General features: G+C 44.9%; 1 protein-coding gene and 1 pseudogene across 2 annotated transcripts in view; one reads left to right on the top strand and one right to left on the bottom strand.

The window, feature by feature from the left end:
• The window catches only part of LOC106028707 (large ribosomal subunit protein eL43-like), a 75,254-nt pseudogene extending 72,674 nt beyond the window's left edge, over positions 1 to 2,580 (bottom strand).
• The window catches only part of Rnf220 (ring finger protein 220), a 225,331-nt gene that overhangs the window by 109,726 nt on the left and 92,762 nt on the right, over positions 1 to 22,843 (top strand). The gene's annotated exons all lie outside the window — the stretch shown is intronic.

Below are 22,843 nucleotides of genomic sequence, written 5' to 3'. Positions count from 1 at the left end.
TAAGGCCCGACAGGATCCCCTGGTGATCTCTGCTGACACAGACTAGACAGCCCCTGGGGGGGTCGGAGCTGCGCACCACAGGTGCAGACAAACCTGTGGCCAGGGTACTCTGGCCGGGGTGCTCTCATGGCAGAGTCCCTGGCCTGTGACAGCCCTGGAGAATACCGTGTAGACACATCTGCAGATCACAGGTACTCCGCAGCGGGATGTGGCTTTGGAGAGGAGCTGGGCGCCCCTCACCTGTGCCCTGCAGCAGCCGGCTGGAGTGGCCGAGGTGCAGGGGACAGGCCGGGAGGGTGGGCGGAGCGCTTGCGCTCGCTCGCAGCTCCCGGCCAGGGCTCGTAAAGCTGCAGGTGTGAGGTGTTGTTATTTAGTCTAGAGCCTGGTATGTGACAGCCCGAGCCCTCGCTGCTGCGGAGTGCCGCAGCCGCCGCCTCTGCTGGCCAGATAATTAGTCCATTACGACTCTCCCACCTCGGGGGCGGGGGGGGGGGGGCGGCAGAGCCCACCCTCGGTCCCCTTGTAATTCAGCTTCCTGTGTTTTATGGACACGGCTGTGGGGGCAGAGGGAAAGGCCGTCCCGGGCTGGGCCAGCCCCTTCCTCCGCGCCCAGCACCCCCAACCTAACCCTGGTTGCTGTGGCGACCAAATGTTATTTCCAGCTTTGTATTCGAACTAATTTGTAAAGTTTTTTTACATCTCTTACCTGCCTGAGAAAAATGAATGCAGGTCGGTGTATCTCTTCCCCTGTCTTGCTCGCCGTCTCTTCCTCAGCATCTCTCCTCTGTCTCTCTCTATTTTTATTACACGCTTATCGCCTTTTTCCCTCCTGCTTTTGAAATTGATTTCCTTTCCTTTCTCCCCCTATTCAGGACCTAAACGCTGAATGTTCGATATTTCATTTGAGACCGCTAATCGCATTACTGCCCTTGACGTTTTACAGATATCATATTATGGGCGCAAATTTGGCAAATTATTAGCGCTGTAATGTATAGCTTGTCAGAGGTATTTAAGACGCTAAGAGCCCAAGGCTTATCGGGGTTAGCAGAGAGCCCTCGTTGAGCTTTTGAAATGCAGAGAGCCAGTTATAAAACACACTGTGACTCTCTCTTCAGCTGGTGAAAAAAAAGGAAAAAAGAAAAAGAGAAAGAGAAAGAAAAAAAATGTCACCCGTCTATCAGAGGCTTCCAGGGCTGATAACAAGCAAAATTCTTCTCTGTGGGTTTCACTAGAAATGTGAGAAGCTTTTAAAACATTTCTCAAGCTGTCTGGAAAAGAAAAAAAATCTTTATTGAAAGGATGTAGCAATCTTTTTTACTGTGGCCTATTTATCTCTGGGGAAAAAGCTGTAACAAGAAGATCCCCTACTGGTCATCAGCCTGTCAGGTCTGCCTGGTTCTGGTGCAGGACTTTGGTGTGGGGGCTTGCTGAGAGGGAGTGGGGCCACTCTTGGCAGGAAGGGGAAAGGCTGCTGGCCACTGCACACTCCCTTGGAAGGTGGCATCCAGCGCACTTTGCCCAGTGCGCGGGGCACAGCAGACACATCTCATCTAATCCTTTCTGAATGAGTGGTTGATTGAACCAGCCAACCCACAAACCAAAAAATTCATGGTGCCTTGAAACCACTGTCTCACCTGGGCCTGCCGAACTGTACCTCACACCATTAACCCCACCGCTGTCATAGGAGGGTACCTTGCTGATGCCTGTCTGTCTGCACGGGTGTACGCTCACTCTCACATAGCATCCCTTATTCTTCCGGGGCTGTGTGATCCTCTCCACCGTGCTGACATGTCATCTGCTGGTGACATCACCTCTCTGTTCAGTACCTGGTTCAATGTCTCCCCCGCTTACCCCTATTCCTGCCTTTATCCCAGAAAGTTCAACACCCACATGGACCATCCAAATCTGGAATCCTCTGTCCCAATATCCTTTACCCCTGCAACAGAAGTCTGAGGGAACACAGCCCCCCGCCCTGGACTAGAGCTACTCATCTCCAAGAAGTTCTTTGATTTAGAACTTATGAACTCAGGACTCACACTTTATAGCCAAAAGTTCCTAGCCTTACATTTTCTTACTTTTTTATTCTGGTCTCCGACCTCATTTAACCCCTGCATCTCTGGGCCACTTATAATCTGACCAGCCCATCATTCCCCTCCTAGCTTTACTTCCTACCCAAACTTGACCCTTTGATGGATCTATTTGAAGAGTTTCTCTATGCAATTGTCTTACCCTTTTGCCTTTCTTTCCCACCTATTTCCCCATCTCAGTTCCCAAATCCATACAAGTGTTTGCTTTCTCCTCCACTCTGCTGTGTGATGGTCAATGTAGAAATTTACATTCCCATTCTGGGCTAGTGTCAGTTTTAGCCAGGCCCATCCTTTCCTTCATCCCATCATCTACTGTCTCTCCCATTTCCTGTAATACCTGTTTTGAACCTTGCCCTCTCTTTAAAAAATTTCCTTCACTGCCTCTCTTTACCTCATTCATTATGGACACCTTCATTTCCTACGTTTCAGAGGAAATCGAGGCCAACAGGCTCATCGCTCTCCTCTTCACCTTACCTTTGGCCCTGGTGGTCATCTTCGCTGTCTTACACCTGAACAATAGTCCTGCTACCTGTGCCCATCACTTCTTGAAACCTCGAGCCATCATCTCTTGTATTTTAAATTTCCCTCTTCCCACCAATGTCATTTTCTCTGCCTTCATATACTCCGAGATCTGCCCCTTTAAATATTCTTTTAGGGCTGGAGATTTAGCTCAGCAGCATAAGCGCCTGCCTGGCAAGCACAAGATCATGAGTTCGACCCCCAGCACCAAAAAAAAAATGCTTTTAATCTTAACTTGCAGCCTCATTCCTGCCGCCCCCTTTATCTTTCTTCTGACCGATAAACTTGTAGGAAACAGTCTAACCCTGACTGCCTTCACCTGCTCACCTGCTACCATGCAGCCCATTATAGAGCATGTTCTATCTCACTGCTTCACTGAGAGTTTGATCACTTTCCCCTATTTCAGATCCTCATTGTCTTAGCTGTTCCATTCATTTCTTCAGGTCTTCTCTGCTGCTTTTCATTCCTCTCCCCCGCTTCAGTGCTGCTGCTGCTCAGATAACTTGGTTTCTCTGTGCCTGCCCTCGGCAAGCTCATCCTGCCTGTGGTCCACTTACACCGTCTAAACACTGATGACTGAATGTCGTCAGCTTCAGTCCTAACCTCTCTCCCTAGCTTCATGCCCTTGTTTCAGCTTGCAGAGCCCTTCAGACTCAACGTATTCAAAACTGATGTCATTGCATTTTACCAAGCCTGCAGATGAATGATCCCTAAGCACCACCCAGCCGAACATACACACAGAAACCTGGTTTGACCAAGATTGTTCCCTCTTTCCTTCCCCTTTATCTGTCCTCTTTCACCTACAAATGAAATAAAATCATGGGAGAGGGCAGAGTAGAAGTTTCTTGCCTTACACCTATGTCCAAATAAATTTCAGATAAGTTTTAAATTTCCCTCCTCTTATCAATGCCTTCAAATAGCCTCAGATTTCTCCTTTGTTCCTTTTTTTTTTTTTTTCGTCCAAGACAGGGTCCCACTGTGCAGTTCAGGCTGGCCTTGATCTCACTTTGTAACTTAGGCTGGCCTCAAACTCACAGTGATCTTCCTGTCTCAGCCTCCCTAGCATTGGAATTATGAGCAGGCAGCACCACACCCAGCCTCCTGTAAATACTCTTTTAGTCTAAACTTGCAAGAGTTCAAGTCAATTTTTTCAGAAAAGTTAAATGCAGATCATCAAGCCATAGCCAGATCTGTTTTAAATACTGAGATGCTTCTGTTTCAAAAATGCCTTTCTGGCCATCATGACTTTCCCATAGCGGGCCACCCTGCTTAGTTCAGGGTGTCCTTTTACTCAGCCCAAGCTCACTCTGCAGAGCAGGCTTCCCCTTCACATCTCATTTTTACTTTTTCAGTGAACTTTGTCATTGGTAGAAAGAAAAAAAGACAGACAGACACAAAGGAAGAAGTTACCAAAAATGTTAAATTATTATACCACAACAATAAAAATGCTACTATAAGCAAAACTAAAAAATAAATGCCACCTGAGAAATAAAGATTTGCAGTGAATACAGCAAAACATTGTATATCCTTAATACGTAAAGAGTTTTTATAAATCAATAAAAGGTATTAATGGCAATGTAAAATAGACTAAGGCATGAACTAGAAATTTATAAAAGAAATATGAAAATCTTTAAGTCAATGTAAGTGGTACAAATAGAATAAATGGAAATGGTTTTTTCTATGCTAATTGGCATCCTTAAATTTTTTTAATTCAGTGTTAATTAGGGGAGAGTTATATAGGTGTTTTTTTTTTGTACCAGGAATCAAACTCATGACCTTGTGCTTGCCAGGTAGGCTCTGTAGCACTGAGCTATATCCTTAGCCTTATATAGGCATTCTTATATACTGTTAATAAAAATATATATTAATATAACCTTCCCAAGAAACAGTTTTATAAAATATAACAAAAGTTTTAAAATAGTCATGTCCTTTACTTTAGGAATTTCCTTCTTGGAATCTAGTCCAAAAATATAATTGAAATGTAAAGATTTATGCATAAGGATAATCATTTCAGTATTATTTATAGCAAGGACAACCTGAAAACAGCCTAAATATTTGACAAGAGGGGAAAGATTAAATAAATTATAGTATAATCTTAGGTATAACCACAATCATGTTTTAAAGAATAAATCATTCTTTTTAAGAATGCTTTAGCAGAAATCCTAAAATAATGTTAAGAAAAAAACATGCATAGAAAAAAAGGAATTACACTGATATATTAATAGTAGAATTATAGTCCTTTAGTTTCTTTAGCGTTCTCTTGTTTTCCCAAATTATATACAAGGGATATGTATTAGTTTTATAAGAAGAAAAAACAATTCTGATTATATAATCATCATTTATCCTGCAATGCTATACTTGCTGGTCTCATTCCATTCCAATCCTTCCTTACACTCCCACCTGTGATCTTTTGAAAACACAGATGTGACTGTGTCTCTCCCCTGAGATTTCTCCCAAGCTTCATGTAATCCTTGAGCCAACTTCAGGGTCCTCAGTGAGTTGTACTAAGGGCTTCACAGTCCAGCCCCAACTGTTTCTTGAGTCTTATTTTCTATATACCTCATCTTCCCCTGGGCACATCCTGCTTCTGCATGATTCCAGGGTTGTGCACACCTAGTCCTTCCACCTGTTGTCCTTTAATTTCCTGATTCCATATAGTAAGAGGACTTCTTCAAAACTCAACTGCATTGTCACCTCCCTGGTGAGACTCTCCCTGTTACACTTAGTGTTTTCTCTCTAATGTGGCCCAAAGCACTTGGCAGACCTCTGTCAAAGCAGTTAACCCCATTAGACCGTAAGACCTCAGAAGCCAAAGTATTTTCTCCTTTTTTGCTTATTTTCTGAGCACCTTGCAGCTGATGTTCAGTGACTATTCAATGAGAGATTACGCTCAGGATTTCTGACTCTTCCTTTCCAGTATGACAGAGAATCCGAGAGAGAGAACCCTGATAGCCATGGCATTTCCCAACAGGAGAGCCTTAAAGATTATCCAGGGGGTAGAGATGAAGCTCAGTGGTAGAATGCTTGCCTAGCATGCATGAAAGCCCTAAATTCAGTCCCCCCCCCAAAATTGTCTGATTTCATTCTCCATGTTTGAATTTCTTCTCATAAGATCAGTTATCGAGTCGGTTTGAATATGAGGTGAGCCTATCTCTGTTCTAAGGAGTGCTTCTTTGGGCATCCTCTTGATTGCTAGAAAATGTTTTCTTAAAATGAACCAAAATCTTATAATATGCCTAAATTAGCTTTAATTTCTCTAACTGTTTTTGGTTTTCCTTATGGGGGACTTAAAGAAGTTGACACTTTAAAAAAAAGAAGAAGAAGTTGGCACTCTGGGGGCTGGGGATTTAGCTCAGCGGCATAAGCGCCCGCCTTGCAAGCAGGCAGTCGTGAGTTCGATCCCTGGTACCGATAAAAATGAAAAAGACAAAAAAAAAAAAAAAAAAAAAAAGAAGAAGTTGGCACTCTGCTTTTGTCAGCCCTTGATAAGTTTGGTCTTTACAAACTGCTGATTTGCCCTTTCCCTCTGTAACACTGAATCCCCTCTCTCTGGTGGTACTCTACTACTCTTTGAAGCTGGAACACTTGATCACGGTCTCAGTTTTATTAGATGCTGATGATTCATATGTAAAATGTTTACATATGTAAAAACTAAGTGCCTTAAACCAGACCTTCACATATAATATTGTTTTGTATTCTCAAAGAATGGTGTCCACCAACCAGGGGTGCCAACCAGCACAGAGCAGCATGAGCCTATCCTTGCCTCCCAAATGCTGCTGAGTGTCACGCGAGCTGCTGACTCCTAAGGAGCTTACTCCCTAAAGCCCCTGCTTTTCTGCAGCTGAGTCATGTCTCTTTCATCTTGTTCTTCCATTGTTGGGTTTTTAACGTCCAGTTTCAGACCTTGGCATTTACTAGTGTTATCTTCTAATACTTATTGCACTCATACTGGGTACCAGAGGTAAATGCCAGATATGTGCATATATTGATATATTTTATCGTGATATAATATTGCTATGTTTTTTCCTTATTAAAACTATGGGTGAGCATTATTGCATCTATTTTATAAGTGGGAAGCTAAAGCTGAGAAAGGTAAGCAATGTTTCCAAAGTTAAATGAATAACTTATAAGGGGCAGAGTTGTTTTCTGATTTCAAAACCCATGCCTCTTCTTCTCTTTTTAATTATAATGCTATATTCTTTGCAGAGGAAGAAGGGATAGAATGATGTGACTTGAGTCTTGTGTGACTGAGGCTGTGTTAGGAGCATAGCACTCATTATGTAAGAGAAAAAAGACACAGAAAAGAAAGACAAAAAGCAAAAGAGACAAACAAACAACAACCAACCCAAAACAAAAATAGGATAGGTTTTCAAAACAAGAATTTAACGACAGTTGTAATATTTCATATCATTACCTGGAAAACGGTTGCTTAGATTACAAGATATAGATATGCAAAATTAATCTAATCATATGAGTGTTAACGGTTCTTTTCCAAGAACTAATACAGCTAGTAGTATAGTCATCTTAGCAATCTTTTCTTTCTTTCTTTCTTTCTTTCTTTCTTTCTTTCTTTCTTTCTTTCTTTCTTTTTGCAGTACCAGGGATCAAACTCTCGATCTTGTGCTTGCCAGGCAGACACTTACGTCACTGAGCTAAATTCCCAGCCCCATCTTAGCAATCTTATGTATACAAATTTGTGTCTTTTTCCTTTTTCCTTCCTTCTTTCCTCCTTTTCCCATCCCAGTTACTTTTCCTCTTTGAGCAGTTTCTTACCCTTATACAATATTTATTATAGATTTTGGATCATATTTGCTCTTTCAGTTTCTTACACTAGGGAGACATTACAGTATTTATACATGTGAGTTTGATTTACTTCACTTAGTATGGTCTCAGGTCACATCCATTTACTTATAAAAGCCTCAATGCCATCTTTCTTTCTTTCTAGTACTCCATTGTATAAAAATACCACATCTTTTTTATCCATTTCTCAGTTGCTGGGCACTTGGGCTGTTTCCAAGATTTGGCTATTATAAGTTGTGCTGCTATAAACATGGGTACACATATATCACTATGGTATAATGTTTTCAGTTCTTCTGGGAAAATGCCCCGAAGCAAGATAGCTGGGTCAGATAGGGCCTCTAATCCTAGCTTTTTAAAGGAGTCTCCACACTAATTTCCACAGTGGTTGCACCAAACTACACTCCCATCAACAGTGGAGAAAAGTTCCTTTTTCCCCACCTACAACAGTCCTTTAAAAGGCATTAACAATCTTCTTGCTGTCCACCAACAGCTGCTACAAATGGGGACAGCCTAAAGCAGGGGGCCCACTGAAGCTCTGTTGACTGATCCTTGATGACCTGGACAGCAACATTCCTGCAAGAGCAGCTCTGGGACCATAGGGCATGGGAATGTAGCTGTTGGCTCTGTAGGACTGAGTCACAAGCAACAGTCCTGGGACCTGGTCAGCCTCCACTTGTTCCTTTAAGGACTAGACAAACAAGAAGAAACAATAAAAATAGAGAGCTTTAAATATCACAGTCACAGGGTTACTCCTCCTTTGGTCTTGATGGAGCCTGTGTTAACTTTCTGTTTGTGTAACGGTACAATAGTTGTGTGTTTTGGCTCAGTTTTGGAAGCAGTGACTGCTTTGGGGCCTGTGGCAAGCAGTCTTGGTAGAGCACAACTGCTCATCTCATGGCCAGGGAGCAAAAGAGAGGAAGAAGCAGGAGTATGGGTCCCAGGGTCCCATTCAATCAGACACCTCCAATGGCTAAAAGAGCTATGAATAGGTCTCACTTCTTAAAGTTTTCACCACTTCCCAATACACCAAGCTGAGGACTAAACTTTTAGCACACAGACATTAGGAAGGCATTTATGATGTCAACTAGAGCAGTGCCCAAAGTGCACTGAAGGCTCCAGACCACTGGCATATTAGTGTGAGTCCCAGGCCTCTCCAACTGGTTCTCCCAAACTGCAATCAGTAAAAACACGTATACAATGCTTACTCTGTGCCAGGCACCTGCCCTTAAGGGGTTAAAAGCTACTGACTGATACTGACAGAGAGTTGAGTATGAGATTCTTTGGGCATATAAGTGGTCCCCTATGCCATGTCTATGGTGGTTATCAGGAAAGGCCTCCACATAATATAATGTCTGACCCAGGTTAGGAGGAGGTGGCAATGGAAGGAGTTGATGAGCATTCCAGCCAGAGGGACCAGAATGAACAAAAGCAGAGAGAAAAAAGGAGGTATTCCTCATTAAGAGGAACCAGACCCAATGTGCCTTTGCAAAGGCATAGACTGAGGGGCAGGCACAGGGAATGAGCCTGACGAGAGAGGTGGGTGCCCAGGATGGAAGATCCACTGAAGATCTTGCACTTGACTCATATAGCCAGTTCAAATAATGATTGCATCTACACCCCAAAAACTGTGGGACTCTGACACACTATTGGTACTTCGTCTGATTTAGAAATAGGAGTCATCATCAGCCTACCATTCTCTCCTTAGATTTGGAGACGATAGTTTCACAGGGAGGTGGGAGGTGGTCATTGCCCTATCACCACATTCATGCCATTGTCATCATCACAGTGCCATCATGATTACCCTGTCACACAGCTTGGAACTGTGTCTTGGAGAGAAATGTGACCCTTGGCCTACAGTCTATAGCACATTAAAGCATGGTCACTTCTCTGGCCATTTGGAATTTGATTTGAATAAATCTGTATAGGGAATTAAATAACAAGGACCATATCCGTATAAAATTATATTAAATATTTTAAGCTCTTCAAGTGGAGATATTATTTCAAGGGGAAAAGATAAGCTATTGGATTGTCCAGGTTGTACATGACCAGGGACAGTTACTACCTCTCCTGGAAGAAGAGCAGTGCTTTCTGGCTCCAGGGAAGAGGCGGTGACACAGAGCAGGGGCTTTGTCACCACTGCTATGTGAGGAGGGCTCTGGGTGCACTCTTCCTCAGAAGGCCATTTCCTCTGGGAATTTTTGTTCCAGTACTGGTGTTTGAACTACACTGAGCTACAATCCCCAGCACTTTCTATTTTCTTTATTTTTTTGTTTTTTTAATTTTGAGACCAAGTCTTGCCAAGTTGCCTGTGCTGGCTCAAATTTGGGATTTTCTTTCCTCTGCCCCCCAGACTCTGAAAATTTGTAGGAATTCCTAATAATAGTCCTTGCTTTGTTCACTATTAATTTATGAACTAGTAGATCCACAATAGGTCCTACAGTAAGTGTGGTACTTGGAGATATACCCCCAGCTTCTGAAGTTAACTCTGTCTCCTGGTCCCTCCTCCCATCCTGATGTACCAACACAGCACAGAGTACAGTGGCCAGTTGTCCCACCTTCTGCCACAGCTCCTGGGTAACTATAAGTTAATATCCACTCACTCTGAGAGACAATACGAGGGGCCCAATTGAAGTTTTCCCTCAGAGGGCTCCCTTTTAAGAATCGGTATCTTCAACCCTTTAGCCCATTCCTGACAGCAAGGCTCAGGGAACTGGTGATATGCCATGGTGCAGGCCTTCCTGGGAGATCACACTTCAGGCACTGAAAATTCTCCTCAGTCAGTCAGGGAGGAGGAAGAAAGAGCAAGAAGCCTCTGTGCTTCATTGCCAGGTGCTCTTAGATCTATCCCAGAGCCCATGCTGTGGTTGCTGCCGCAAGGGTGCTTAGGAGGAGGCTGAGGTCCAGGGGACCAGCAGGAAGTCTCGGTTTTCCTCCCCCGCTTCTCAAGAGCCTGGTACTCACAGCTAGCAGTGAGTACCAGGCACAGAGACAAAAATGCCATCTGTAGAACCTCTTCCCCAGGCCAGGTGCCTTCGCAAGCATCCCCCAGGAAACTCTTTTTGCCGAGGTGGCCTGAGCCTTGAGGGAGGCTCCTTGAACAGAGGCTTTGGAAGGTTAGAACAAGTGCTGCAGACTTACAGTCTGGGTGAGTGTAGGACTCTATACCTGGGCACTCTGGGCTGCCCCACAGGCTGAGGCCTGGTGTCTCCAGGGCCCGGAACTGCAGGCCTGCAGCCCTCCTCAGCTCTCACCCTCCCACCTTCCTCCAGAGCTGTGTGCAGAGATGGGGAAGGACGGATCCCGTTGCTTCACTCTCATGAAATGGCGCATCAGTAAGTGCTACTTAAGAAAACACATGGTCTGCCCCTCGAAAAGGCCCCCCTCTGCTGCCGTTGCCACCAACACCTTTCTTTATTCCGCCCAAACCTCACCAAGGGGAATTCGAAACAACTGTGGTGATAAATCCGCCTGCAGATAATTGGCAAGAAAACAACACTTGTGCAGTATATAACGTTTTATGGTTGTTTCATGTACTTTATTATAATACTAATGAGCAGTTATATATCAGGAGCTAACTGCACGCCGGATTAGCTTGTTAGCATGATATGAAATGGCAGAGCAAACAGTCCAGGCCCCTGGCTCCCTACATGCCTCCCCCACCCTTCTTCCCTACCCCTCAGTCCCATTTGCACTCAGTAATTAGTATGCAAATTAGGTCCCGGGACCACACAAGTTCTAGTATATTACAAGGGCTTTATTATGCTCTTGTGAGTACATGATGGAAATGGCCCATGACAGTGTTTATCTCACTACCTCTGTCTTACCTTCCCCTTTATCTCTCTCTCTCTCCCTTTTACCCCTCTACGCACGCACGCGCACACACACACACACACACATACACACACACATACACACACACACCCTCCTTAGCATGGTCTACAACAAGCCTTTCCTATATCAGAGCACCAAACTTGGTAGTAGTTCACTAGGTCTTCCTGCCTCTATTTTAGATATATCCAATGCTGGGGAGCCTGCTCTTTCTGGAAGTCATGGTTCCATTCCTATTGTCATAGCCCTCAAAAAATTCTCCCTTTTGTTGTGCTTCTTAACATGTGCTGGGTGTCCCACATCCCTTTAAGAATCTGTTGAAAGTCATACACTCCCTTAGGCAAGAAATATACGTATCACATATACACAGCATCATATATTTGGCTTTAGGAACCTTAAATCTAGCATGGCAGGGGGCAAGGGGTTTCATAGACTTTCTTACCTCATGTTGAGTCAAAATTTTGCCTTTCCTTAGTTCTCATCTTGGGAATATATGTCTGCCCTTCGAATCCCTTCACAGGGAGTCTCTTCTCCTCTTCTCTTGCCAATGATAAACAGGCAATTACTTAAGAATTCCTAACACATTTCTCAAATTATTCTTTCCCTAAATTTCCCAATCAAGGCTCACAAGTCAAGGTTTCAAGACATCTTCTAGCTGGGCATGGTGGCAGATACTTGTAATCCCACCACTTGGAGGCTGAGGCAAGAATATCTCAAATTCAGGCCCAATCTGGGCAAGTTAGCAATTTAACAACTTAGCAAGACTTTATCTCAAAACCAAAAAGGGCAACTGAAGTGGTGGGGATGTAGCCCAGTGTGAATGCTTTGGATCCAATCTCCTCTTCTGAAAAAACATATGTTAATACATACTATTATATACTCATAGTGGTACTTTTGTTTGTAAATAGTTTGGTTCTCAAACAGAAGTGTTTAGCAAAATGTCGTTTTTGTTTGCTAACCCTGCATCAATTGACAAGCATGACCAAAGCCAGATTTCCCACACAATCACAAATGTGGCCATCTTTTCTAAAATCATAGAACAAATTAAGCTTGTGAACTGAGGTACCACTGTATATATCATTCTATCCTGATTAAATATGTCTACCCTAGTATCAACACCCTTTGGCCAGGATGAAGCCTGAGTAAGAGCAGAATATTCCCATGTGTTTGCGGTGTGACCAGCCCTCCTTTGTCCTGTGCACTGTCCTTCTGCTGAAGTGGTCAAGGTCTTTGGAAGTCTTTTGGGTAACATCAGTTCACCTCCTAGAACTCCCAGGTCTCCTTCCTATGAATTCTTCTCAAGACATAACTTGTCGGGGCTGGGGATTTAGCTCAGCGGCATAAGCGCCTGCCTTGCAAGCAGGCAGTTGTGAGTTCGATCCCTGGTACCGATAAAAAGGAAAAAGACAAAAAAAAAAAAAAAGACATAACTTGTCCCTCTTGCATTTCTAGAATTTCTATTTTTCAAGCCTGCATCTGTTATTAAATTTCCTTTGTGTTTCAACCTGCGGAGGTAATCTTTGAGTCCTAATTCTGTCCTCTATCTTGTTGGCTGTCCCCAATTTTGTCTCACTGTAAGTGTGCTAGCCACGTTGTTCACAGCTTCAAATTGTTGATTAAAATGCTGAGTAGGACAAAGGACAAAATCCTGTCACAAGTCACTGGAGCCCTCTTTTAAACAAAGATCAGTATTCTTTGGGCAGTTATCTGGCCAGAATCTACCTAACTTTCTCCTATATTCTCTCTCTCACTCTCTCTTTTCTGATTCATTTACAATTCTTCAAACAATACCACCACCACCATCAGGCATGGTACCCATATCTGTAGTTCCAGCACTCTGGAAGGCTGAGGCAGGAGGATCAAATTTTGAGCCCAGCCTGCCAATTTAGTGATTTAGCAAGACACATCTCAATATAAAAGAGCACTGGGGATGTGCTCAGTCCCCAGTACTATTTTTTAAAAAAACATCTTCCCTTTATTTTGTGTTTCCTTTTAAATGACCCCCATTTTTCTTCTTTGCCTCTTAACCACATTTTTTGAAAGACTCGTACATTGTTGTCATGTTCCATTTAGATGTGGACTGACTGGCCTGGCTTCTCTCCTCACCATTCTAATTCACCTGTTCTCACTAACATCAATAATAAAACCCCAGAATCCCCAATGCCTTCTATTCTTTTGTCTTTGTCTTATTGAATTTTATTTCTGCATCTGGCACTAAAACTACTGCCTTCTTCCCTGTCTTGCCACAAACCCGGGACATGACTCCTTCAGATCTTTCCTAGCTTTTTAAGCATTTCTGCAGTTCCCTTAGGCAGCTTCTGTTTTTATACCTGCTCCTCAATTCATCAGCTTTCCACTTGTAGTTCTGTCTTCCTTCTTCTTCTTTTATTCATTTGTTTTGTGCTTGTTTATTCAAAATAAGTGCCTCTGAGCACCTCTACGTACCATCACGGTATTAGATGGCAAGGATTCGTGTAGCATGATGGCCACCGTCAAGGACCTTGGGCTGTGAATCACAGTACCGTGTGGTGAGTACTTGAAAGGAGGAGAGACAAGACAAGAAAAAGGAGTGAACCAACCAGGAGAGAGTGACGTGATTTCATAGAAAAGGCAGCAGCTAAATCAGCCTTAAAGGATGAGAAGGGATTTACTAAACTTGCCCCAAAAAACTCTCATTTCTGAATCCACTAACTTACCACTGGTCTTGAGTATTACTGAAATGCATCCAGAATTTTCTGATTTCCATCTCCCTCCTTGCTTCCTCTAACCTGCACTCCTGCCCAACCTATTTGTCACACTGAGCAGGCAGAAAATCTTTCCAAAATACAAGCCTGATTCTTTCTAAAACTCTTGATAATTCCTTAACAATTCCCAGTTGTTGACTGCCCAGTCTTCTCACTAATCTGACCTCCGAGTTGCCTGCCTCTTGCCTGGCAGGTGGTCCCGCTCACCAGATGGGCATGAGGCATCCAGCACATAGAAGGCATCCTCCCATGCTGGCTTCAGTTGAGCTTTGAACAGTGCTCCCCTGCCCATCCAAGCTCAAAGCCTGTACCTGCTGGCTTCCCAAAGATACCTCTGAGTAGCCCCCACCTGGGACATTGCCCACACCTCTTCCCCAGGCAGCAGCAAGACCCCACAGCACAGGCAGGCAGAGAACAGGACGACTGCTGCCCAAAGGAGAAGATCAGAAAGGAAGAATCTGTAAAGCGAGAGCACAGAATAATGGGCTTCATGAATACTTAGCATAAGGAAGAGAGGGAAAAAAAATCTGTGTAGCAGGCAGTTTTTGTAAAGCGTTGAACTGTACCACACATCACCCCCTGACAGGCCCTGATGTTAGCTCCTGGAATGGATCACAAGAGACTCATTAGAAAAAACAAATATTATCGCACGCTGAAATGATTTATGGAGAAAAATGAAAAATTTTGTGTGGTTGCGTCCCTCTCACTCACTCCCCCTCGCCTCTGCCTTCTTATGGGGAAGTTATTTATGGCTCCAGACCCTTAACAAGAGAACAGCAAAGCTCTGAGCTGATCACTCCTGCAAACTGCCTACATTTGATTTTTATTAGTGACTTAAAGCTTCCTTTTTTTTCTTTATTGTCCTGGGTGAACCAAAATGCATTTTAATGCCTACTATTCAGGCCAGACAAGAAACGCGTATGTGGTACCCACACAAGCCAGCCACTCCAGTGTCTGTGTCCAGAACTGAAGGTGATGGAGAAATACCAAACTCTCAGAGAGGGCAAGTCAGGTGCCACGAACGGAAACACTGATGACATAGCTCCCTTGTGTGGAGGCCTCTAGGGACCACAAATTGGTTTTCTTGTTGAGCCAGAGACTGAACTGAGTTTCACACAAGGAGAGGAGATGGTAATTAACATTTATTGTGTATTTGCAATATGCCAGACATTACTCTAGGTGTTTCTTTCAGATTATTCCACTTAATCTTCCTAACAACTGGGAGTTAGGATCCTTATGCTTGGTGTCCTTAAACTCATTTTATGCAAGAGGAAACCAAACCTCAGAAAAGTTGAGTAATTTAATTAAGTCACACAGCTAGAGCCAGTTGGGCTGGGATAGAGATCTCAGTCTACAGCACTGTATTTCTGTGTTCTACCACATTCCACATCAACTCATAAGTTGGATTATAGTACGCCTAGAATCAACTTTGAGAACAAATTAAAGTTTCCTGGAGACCTCGAGTCCCAGCTTCTGACAGGCCTTCGCCAATTCCTGTTGGAGGTGCTGCTTCTCAACACAGCTGGGAGTGCTAGTGCTGAGTGCTTCATGCACTGACCCTGGATCTGGGTATGTCTAGGGAGTCAGGTGCTTTCCCACTGTGAGCTCCTTACTCTGGTACATTGCAACTGTCGGCACCTTCTTTACCGTGTGTCCTCTGGGTATAGGTAATTTTATAAAATTAAATCTTGAGAAATTTTTCTTGAGAAAAATTGTCCCTGTACTCTGATCCTCTAATCTCTCCAGCTACTTCTCAAACACATGATGTTAGCACTGGCCATGAATAGTGTGGGCCTCCATGCAGGACCTAGTAAAGGCCCGTGAAAACTTGCAAGGCAGCTTTACCTTTCCCTAAGCATTTTCACTTTCCCTAAGTATTTCCACTGTGACTCAGCAGTGGGTTCCTACTGCCAACCAGACATTTAACCAAGATGCACAAGAATTCTCGTGGGCAGGAGCTGTTGTCTATCTGTATCTGGGTGCCACCAGTCCAAGGTCATAACCTTCCTGAGGACATCAGAAGAAGGTTATAAACTCAACTTTGACTCATCTCAGAAAATTTCCCATTGGGGCTGGGGATATAGCTCAGTGGCACAACACCTGCCAGGAAAGTCGAAGATTGTGAGTTCGATCCCCAGTACAAAGAAAAAAGAGAAAATGCCTCATTAATGCCTCTGTACTTTGGGCTGTGGGGAGGGGAAGCTGTTGGGAGTAGTCACCAGAAAGTAGGAGCTATGGCAGAGATGGTTTGAGCATCACGGCATGGGTGCATCATCCCAGCTAATCCTAACCGGTGCATTCCTCTTTGCACTGGCCCCCAGGGGAAGCAAGGGCCCCAGGCAGAGAAGATGGTGTTATTAACAATAAAGGGTGGGGTGGGGCAGAGGGGAGGCCATGGAGGCTGTACTTCGGTGTGACCCGTAACTCACTCTGACATCTTAACAGAAGGCATAGCTGCTGGTGAAAGAGCAACCCATCCTCCCCATACCCCATCCTGCATTTAGTCCACAGGAGAACAGGGAGCCAGACTTGGTACATGGCCAGCAGTTCCTCTAGAACCCAGAGTCCTTTGGCAGGTTGGGCTGGGCCAAGAAGCCCAGAGAGGAGAAAAGCAGACACCCTGAGTAGGCCTGGAGCTGGGCAGCTGAGCCTCCCCTCCAGGCCCAAGCACTCCCAGGGTCCCTCCAGGGCCAGCCCACAGGCCTCATTCCTGGAGGGCCCGTCTCTCAGCAGGGTTGCTAGGTGCGGTGAGCCGGCGCCTGCCACTGGCTGGCCTAGGCTCTGCCTGGAGACCACTGGGGAGGCTGGGAAGAAGGAGCTGCATTATTTGGTTGATCCAGCCCTCCCTCCCCCAGCCTCAGCACAGTGAGCTTTCCGGAGGGATGGTTATGAGCCAGCCCATCCCCAGGCCTTCCTCTTTGTGCGGAGACCTCCCCGTCAGACCCCCCACCTTTGCTGGCTACCCCTCCCCCTGCCCTCTCGTTCAGCAGAGCCAGAGTTAAGCCTGGGGTTAATGCCCAGTGACACCTGCAGGTTGGCTAGTGTTGTTGACATGGGGTGGGGGGAGGGGGGAGATCGTTGGTGGCTTTATTATGGAGAACTCAGCAGGCCCAGGGCCTTCTATTGTCCAAGTGGCAAATAAATAAATAGGAGAAAGTAAGTCTTCCCCATGGCTTACCGACGGGAGGTTAACAGCTGGACATGACATGACAAATTGGGCATTTTTCTTTGGGGACTGATCCTTACAGCAGCTAGCAGGGAGAATGAGAGAGAGGAGGGGGGAGTGAGAGAGAAAGTGAGTGGTGCACAGAACCAGCTGGTCACAGAAGTCCGCACCGAAGCCGGGAGTGCATATCCAAGAGTACGTGACCAGGGTGTTCAGGCAACATGGCATCACATTTTGGACCTTAAAAAAAAAGGCAAAACAAGCATTTCAAGTGGTTGCCGCAGTTGTAAATTCCAGAGCCCCTGCTGCTGGGTATCTGACTGTGGGGTACCCCTCCTTCTGCTAAGTGGAAAATCAAAAAGTAGACTTGGCTCCTTCCTAAAGAATTCCCTCCCTCCAAGTGGATGACATTGCCAGACCACTGACTGGGGGAGCTGGCCTCTCCCTGCTAGGTCCACATGTCCAGTTGGCTGGAACGGGTCCCAGTTGGGCTGCAGAGCCTCCTGATTGCCTGTCACTGGGGTCTCCCCTGCTCTGCTGCCACCTTTCTCTCCCCCAGGAAGTACCAAGAGGAAGTCTGGAGGATCAGAAGGGATAACCTTCTCTCCCTAATGGTGATTTCAGTCACTCACTGCAAGATGGAAGAGTAGACTGAGAAGCAAAAGCAACTAGAGAATCTCTGCCCGGGCCCAATGCTGGTGACACCAAGACCACCGACCATCACTTTCTTCTGAGGCAGGAGATACTCGTGGTCAATAGCTTGTGCTCTAGAGACTGACAGACCTGAGGTCCAGTTCTGCTCTTTTTCTGGGCCTTGTGGTCAAGGGATGCTGTTTAACTTTTAAGCTTCAGTTTCCTTTGGATAAAATAGGGACAATACCCGTACCTTCTGCCTAGGCCTCGGTGAGTTTTGATTGAGTTAATGCATGGAAGTGCTAAGAGATAGATCCTTTATAAATGCCGCTCAACACTGCTGCAGGGCCAGCCAGCATTTCCCTCCCCCTTTCACTCTGTATTTTAACATTAAGTGGGGGCTTGAATGAACTAGTGAAGAAGGAAAGTATGTGGCGAGTTCACATTCACAGAAGTTACATCTCCGAGGTCTCCAAATGCTGGACATGATTTACCTAGAGCCCCGAGGAACACTGCCTTTGAGAACCACCTTCCTCCCTTCCTCTTTCCAAGACTCATGCTTCTAGCGGGAGCTGTAAGACATACCTTGCTGGCAGCAATTCTGCCCCGTGCCACTCCATGAAGAAGCTGGGCCAGTATTTCAGGGGCACTTAGAAGAATAGATTCCTGGCTCCCAAGAGCACTCGTATGTTCCGGAAAGCAAACTCCATTATCCTTCTGGGACTAGAGAAATACCACAGGAAAATGGTGAGAAAGAGCTGACTTAATTAATTGATCTAAGAAATACTTATTGAACACGTGTCAAGTGCCAACATAGCTCTACCCTGGGAACAGAGTTGTAAACAGAAAGGAAAAAACAGAGTCATAAACAAAGCAGATGGGCATCCCTGTCCTCACAGAGCTTAAACCTGGGAGGCCCAGAGTTACCTCCTATATCTTCTCAGTGTGCCCACCATCCATTGTGATCTTTGATGGTCTTCTTGTTGGATTCAAATCAGGTGGCTCTAGAGAGCCATTGCAAAGGGGTCAGGGGCATGTGCAAGACAAGAAAGAGGAGCTGACTGAATGCATGGTACGTTCAGCTAGAGGGAGGCAGCTTCTGATGATTTCCAGAAGCTCGCTGGATGGACATGTGAGAGGAAGGTTGGAATGATGTGGAAAAGGAAGCTACTGTGTATTCCAGGCTTATTCCATGCCAGAGTTGTCAGACACTTTACATGCATTGTCTAATTTCATCCTTCAAAGGGAGAGAGTATTATTCCCTCTATTCAGATAAAGGCTCTGAGATTCAGAGGAAGAAAGAACTTATCCAAGTCTGAAAATGACGGGAATGAGGTTTGAATCAAAGCCTTTGTTCTTTCCCCTCCCCTGTATCTCTCATATGGTTTGCTGGACAGAGCCTGCCAGAGAGCACAAAGGCAACAGCCTTGGAGGCAGAGGCCAGGAGAGCTGACCAGGGCTGATAGGGTAAAGGAGAAGAGAAGTCTAGGAAGACCTAAAGATGGGTGAGACTTCTGAGCTTCACTGCAACAGCATACTAAACTCCCTCAGCAGGACATGCTTCCTTTAGGTCCCCTGCCTCCTGGCAAATCTTTCTGTGCAAAATGAGAAGGAACCTCAACCTGTGACAGAGACAGGGACTAACTTTCCAAAGGCCATTGCAGGACCACAGAACCAAAGCGGGGGAGGGTGAAGGGAAAGGAGGTTTGAAAGCATCCATATGTGACAAAGACAGTAAACTGAGCACACCATGACCACCCTTGCTGTGGTGGGCACCATACAGAGGTGAGGGAGGAACTGGGGAGCTCATCCATGGCCTTGGTTGCCCTGATCGTTTGTCTCCTCACAGCCAGAACCAAAAAGACAAATCTCTATCCTACTCTGGAAGCCCAGATTTGGCTCCGTGGCCCAATGCCCACCCTCAGAGTTCCCGTGGCCATGATTCTACCTGAGAATCACCTCCGCCACAATGATCTAAGAAAAGGAGCCACCCTGGAGCTTTCTCCTTCCAGGAAGTCCCTTCCCCCAGCTCCCTGCTACTCACTCCCCTATATAATATTCCACGTTAGAGCTCATAAATGCTGCTGCGGGTCCCCAGCCTGATTGAATTTGGAAGCCATTGTTTACAGACGTCTGGCTGTACAGGGGGATTTATTGAATTTTCCATGAAATGTTGCTCCCCTAATGCTGTAAAAGGCAAGCAGCCCACATCAGAGAAGCCCTGTGTTACAGGATCATGTTACCCCAAGATAGAGTGCTTGCTTCACAGTCATTGATGCACCAAGCTCTGGCTCTCAGCAGTTAAGAGAGGCTTCGGTGGTCATGTCTGACCCCTCCCTGGCACCCTGCAGCTGGGACTTCAGAGCCAGCCTCAGCTTCTCAGTTCCCCTCAGCTCACTTGCAGACTCTGACACATCTCTCCCCAGTCCACCCTTCCTCCCGTCTGCTACCTACTGTGCTCATCAGACTGCTACATGGCTGCAGGCGTTATTCAGTGAGGTCCTTTCCACCTGCCCTAAGCCCTGATTCGTATCTCTGGGTGCACATGACACATAATAGGTGTTCAAAAAATAAATAAAGGAAGGAAGATGGGCAGAAAGAAGAGAGGATGGACCCAATGTGTTTGTGAGTGACAAGCGTTGAGAAGGACCTTTCCTCCAGGGGCACAGGCACAGGAGGGCTTGGACCCTGTGAATACAAGAGGCCTCAAGCAGGAGAAGGCCCAGCCAACAGCCCTGTGAGAGCCGACATGGAGATATGTCCTTGTAGTGTACCGAAAATGCAACCAGGTTAAGTTTTCCCTGGATTAAAAATCACATTCTTTAAATCCTCATCATCTTTGAGCTTCTGTCTCCTTCACTGCCTCATTGCTCAAAGGTTTATTTCTATTTAACCACCTCTACTTCCCACCACTGGCCCTCATCCTCACTCTTTATTGAATCTATTCTCTTGAAGGTCATTAATCCAAATCCCCAAGCCTGTGTGAGTCCTCACCCTTCTTAATGTCTCTAACCCTCCTGGCTGCCCTCTTGAAAGCCTCTTCTCTCTTGGTGTCTTTTGTATCATACTCCTGGTTCTTTTTTGCATACAGCTCCTTCTCAATCTTCATCCTCCTCCCACCCTGAACAAAGGGAGGTGTTGCCCAGTGTTGTCTTTGACCCTCCTTCCTTGGTGTCCCCTTTAATCTGATGAGCTCATCTGTTCCTCCACTCAGCTGGCATCTTTATTTAGAAGACTCCTGCACCTAAAGCTCTAAATCCAACCTCTTGCTGGTCTGCTCCCATTTTGCCAACTGCCCAGTGGATGTCCTCAGTGCTGTGTTCCACAGACATTGCAAAACTGAATCTATCCTTTCGCCTCTACTCCATGATAATGCTCCCTCAGCAGGCCTTGTTTCTGTTGATGATATTATCATCCTCCGTTCCTCAGCCATGAAATCTTGAAATGGTCTTTAGTACAGTTGCTCTTGACCCATATACCACTGCATGCTGAATAGCTCCACCTGAGCTCCCTGCATGGCCATTGGTACCCCAACACACATGTGCCTGGATGCACAACTTCCTCTCTTCCTTTATTTCCTCACTACACGGACAGTACTGTATTAGTGTCTTCCCAGGCACTAGGCCAGAAAACCAGGCATCCACTATTTTCTATCTTCGGGTCACATCTCCCATGTCCCATCAGGTACTAAATCCTATGGATTCCTTGTCATCCCTTATTAATGGTCCCTTATTTTCATCTCTGTTACTGTTTAGCTTGGGTCCTCAATTCAGTGTATTTCACTTATATTTCCTAAAATTCTTCCCAACTAATGTTCACCATCCAGTCATTTTCCCTACTGTCCATCTTCTACCCTGCTGCTAGCATGATCTTACTAAAATATCACTCAAATACCTGCCTGAAACCTCCCAGTGGCTCCTCATTGCTTTTACCATAATATCCAAACCCTCTGATGTTCCCTTAGCATTTGCATATGCGATTTCCCTGACCTGGGATGTGCTCCTCCCCAACCCCCACCATCTCCACTCTGACCCCTTCACCCAGCTTCCATCTGGTACTCTACGAATCATTCCTTATTACCCAGCTCAGGGAACCTCTCTGTGAAGCCTTCCCAACCCCTCCAGGCATAAGGGAACGCTTGTTTCCACTAAGCAGCTACCCACTTTGTTCATGGCACTATCGGAGCAGATGGATGTAGCATCGGAATGCTGTGTGCTCATGGCCATCTTCCATAAGCAGAGGGGTTCACTGGCCATGCACCCAGAATAAGACCCTTCAAGTCGGGGGCTTTCAAGATAATTACTAAGTGAAAGTCAAGTCTAAGTGAAAGAGGTACAACATACATCTACAAGTGGGATTTTTTTTCTCTATTTTGTCTTTGGTTCTCAAAAAGAGTGGATTCTCATAGTAACTACTATAGATCACCTAGTATTATAGTTTTATATGTCTTTTTCATTTAGTGTTTTTCTAAGAATTTGCTTTGTTTTGTCTTGTTTTGATTTTTTTTCATCTAATATAGAAAAGATAGGTATACATGTAGAGATTCAAGCAAGCATAGAACATCTAAACAGTTTACAAGAATTGATTATATAATGCACAATGAAATAAACAGATACTCTGAAGAAAAAGAGACACTAAGGTACCCAGTGCAAATTCCATAGCATCATGATATAAAATCTAGCAATACTATTATTCTCTGTCCAGAATGATATTAGTCTGTTTTCTTTTGTTTAATTTTACATACATAAATATATGGACAGCTATTTCGAAAAGAACAAGAGACATTATGGGAGCCATTGTTGACTCCCCTATTGTCTGGTCTTGAAGACCTAAAATGCCTTCATCATCCTGTTCTGATAGGTTTAATACTATTTTGTTCGGTATGAATCACTCTGTGTGAAGATATAGACAACTATTTGGAAGAAAACAAGAGACAATATGATAGATAGCGAAGATCTGTGAGGGTCTTGCTTTGAAATCTGTGATTCTTAAATTGTGTTCTTATGATCTGTTTTGTAATTTTACCCTCTTTACAATAAAAAAAATTGCAAAAAACTCAAAAACAA

The sequence above is a fragment of the Cavia porcellus genome, unplaced genomic scaffold, assembly GCF_034190915.1.
Source record: "Cavia porcellus strain 051 isolate PalLab524CR breed Dunkin Hartley unplaced genomic scaffold, mCavPor4.1 scaffold_25, whole genome shotgun sequence".
In the NCBI taxonomy this organism is placed as follows: Eukaryota; Metazoa; Chordata; class Mammalia; order Rodentia; family Caviidae; genus Cavia; species Cavia porcellus.
Note: the sequence above shows the minus strand (reverse complement) of the source record. Positions and strands in the feature narration are given on the sequence as shown.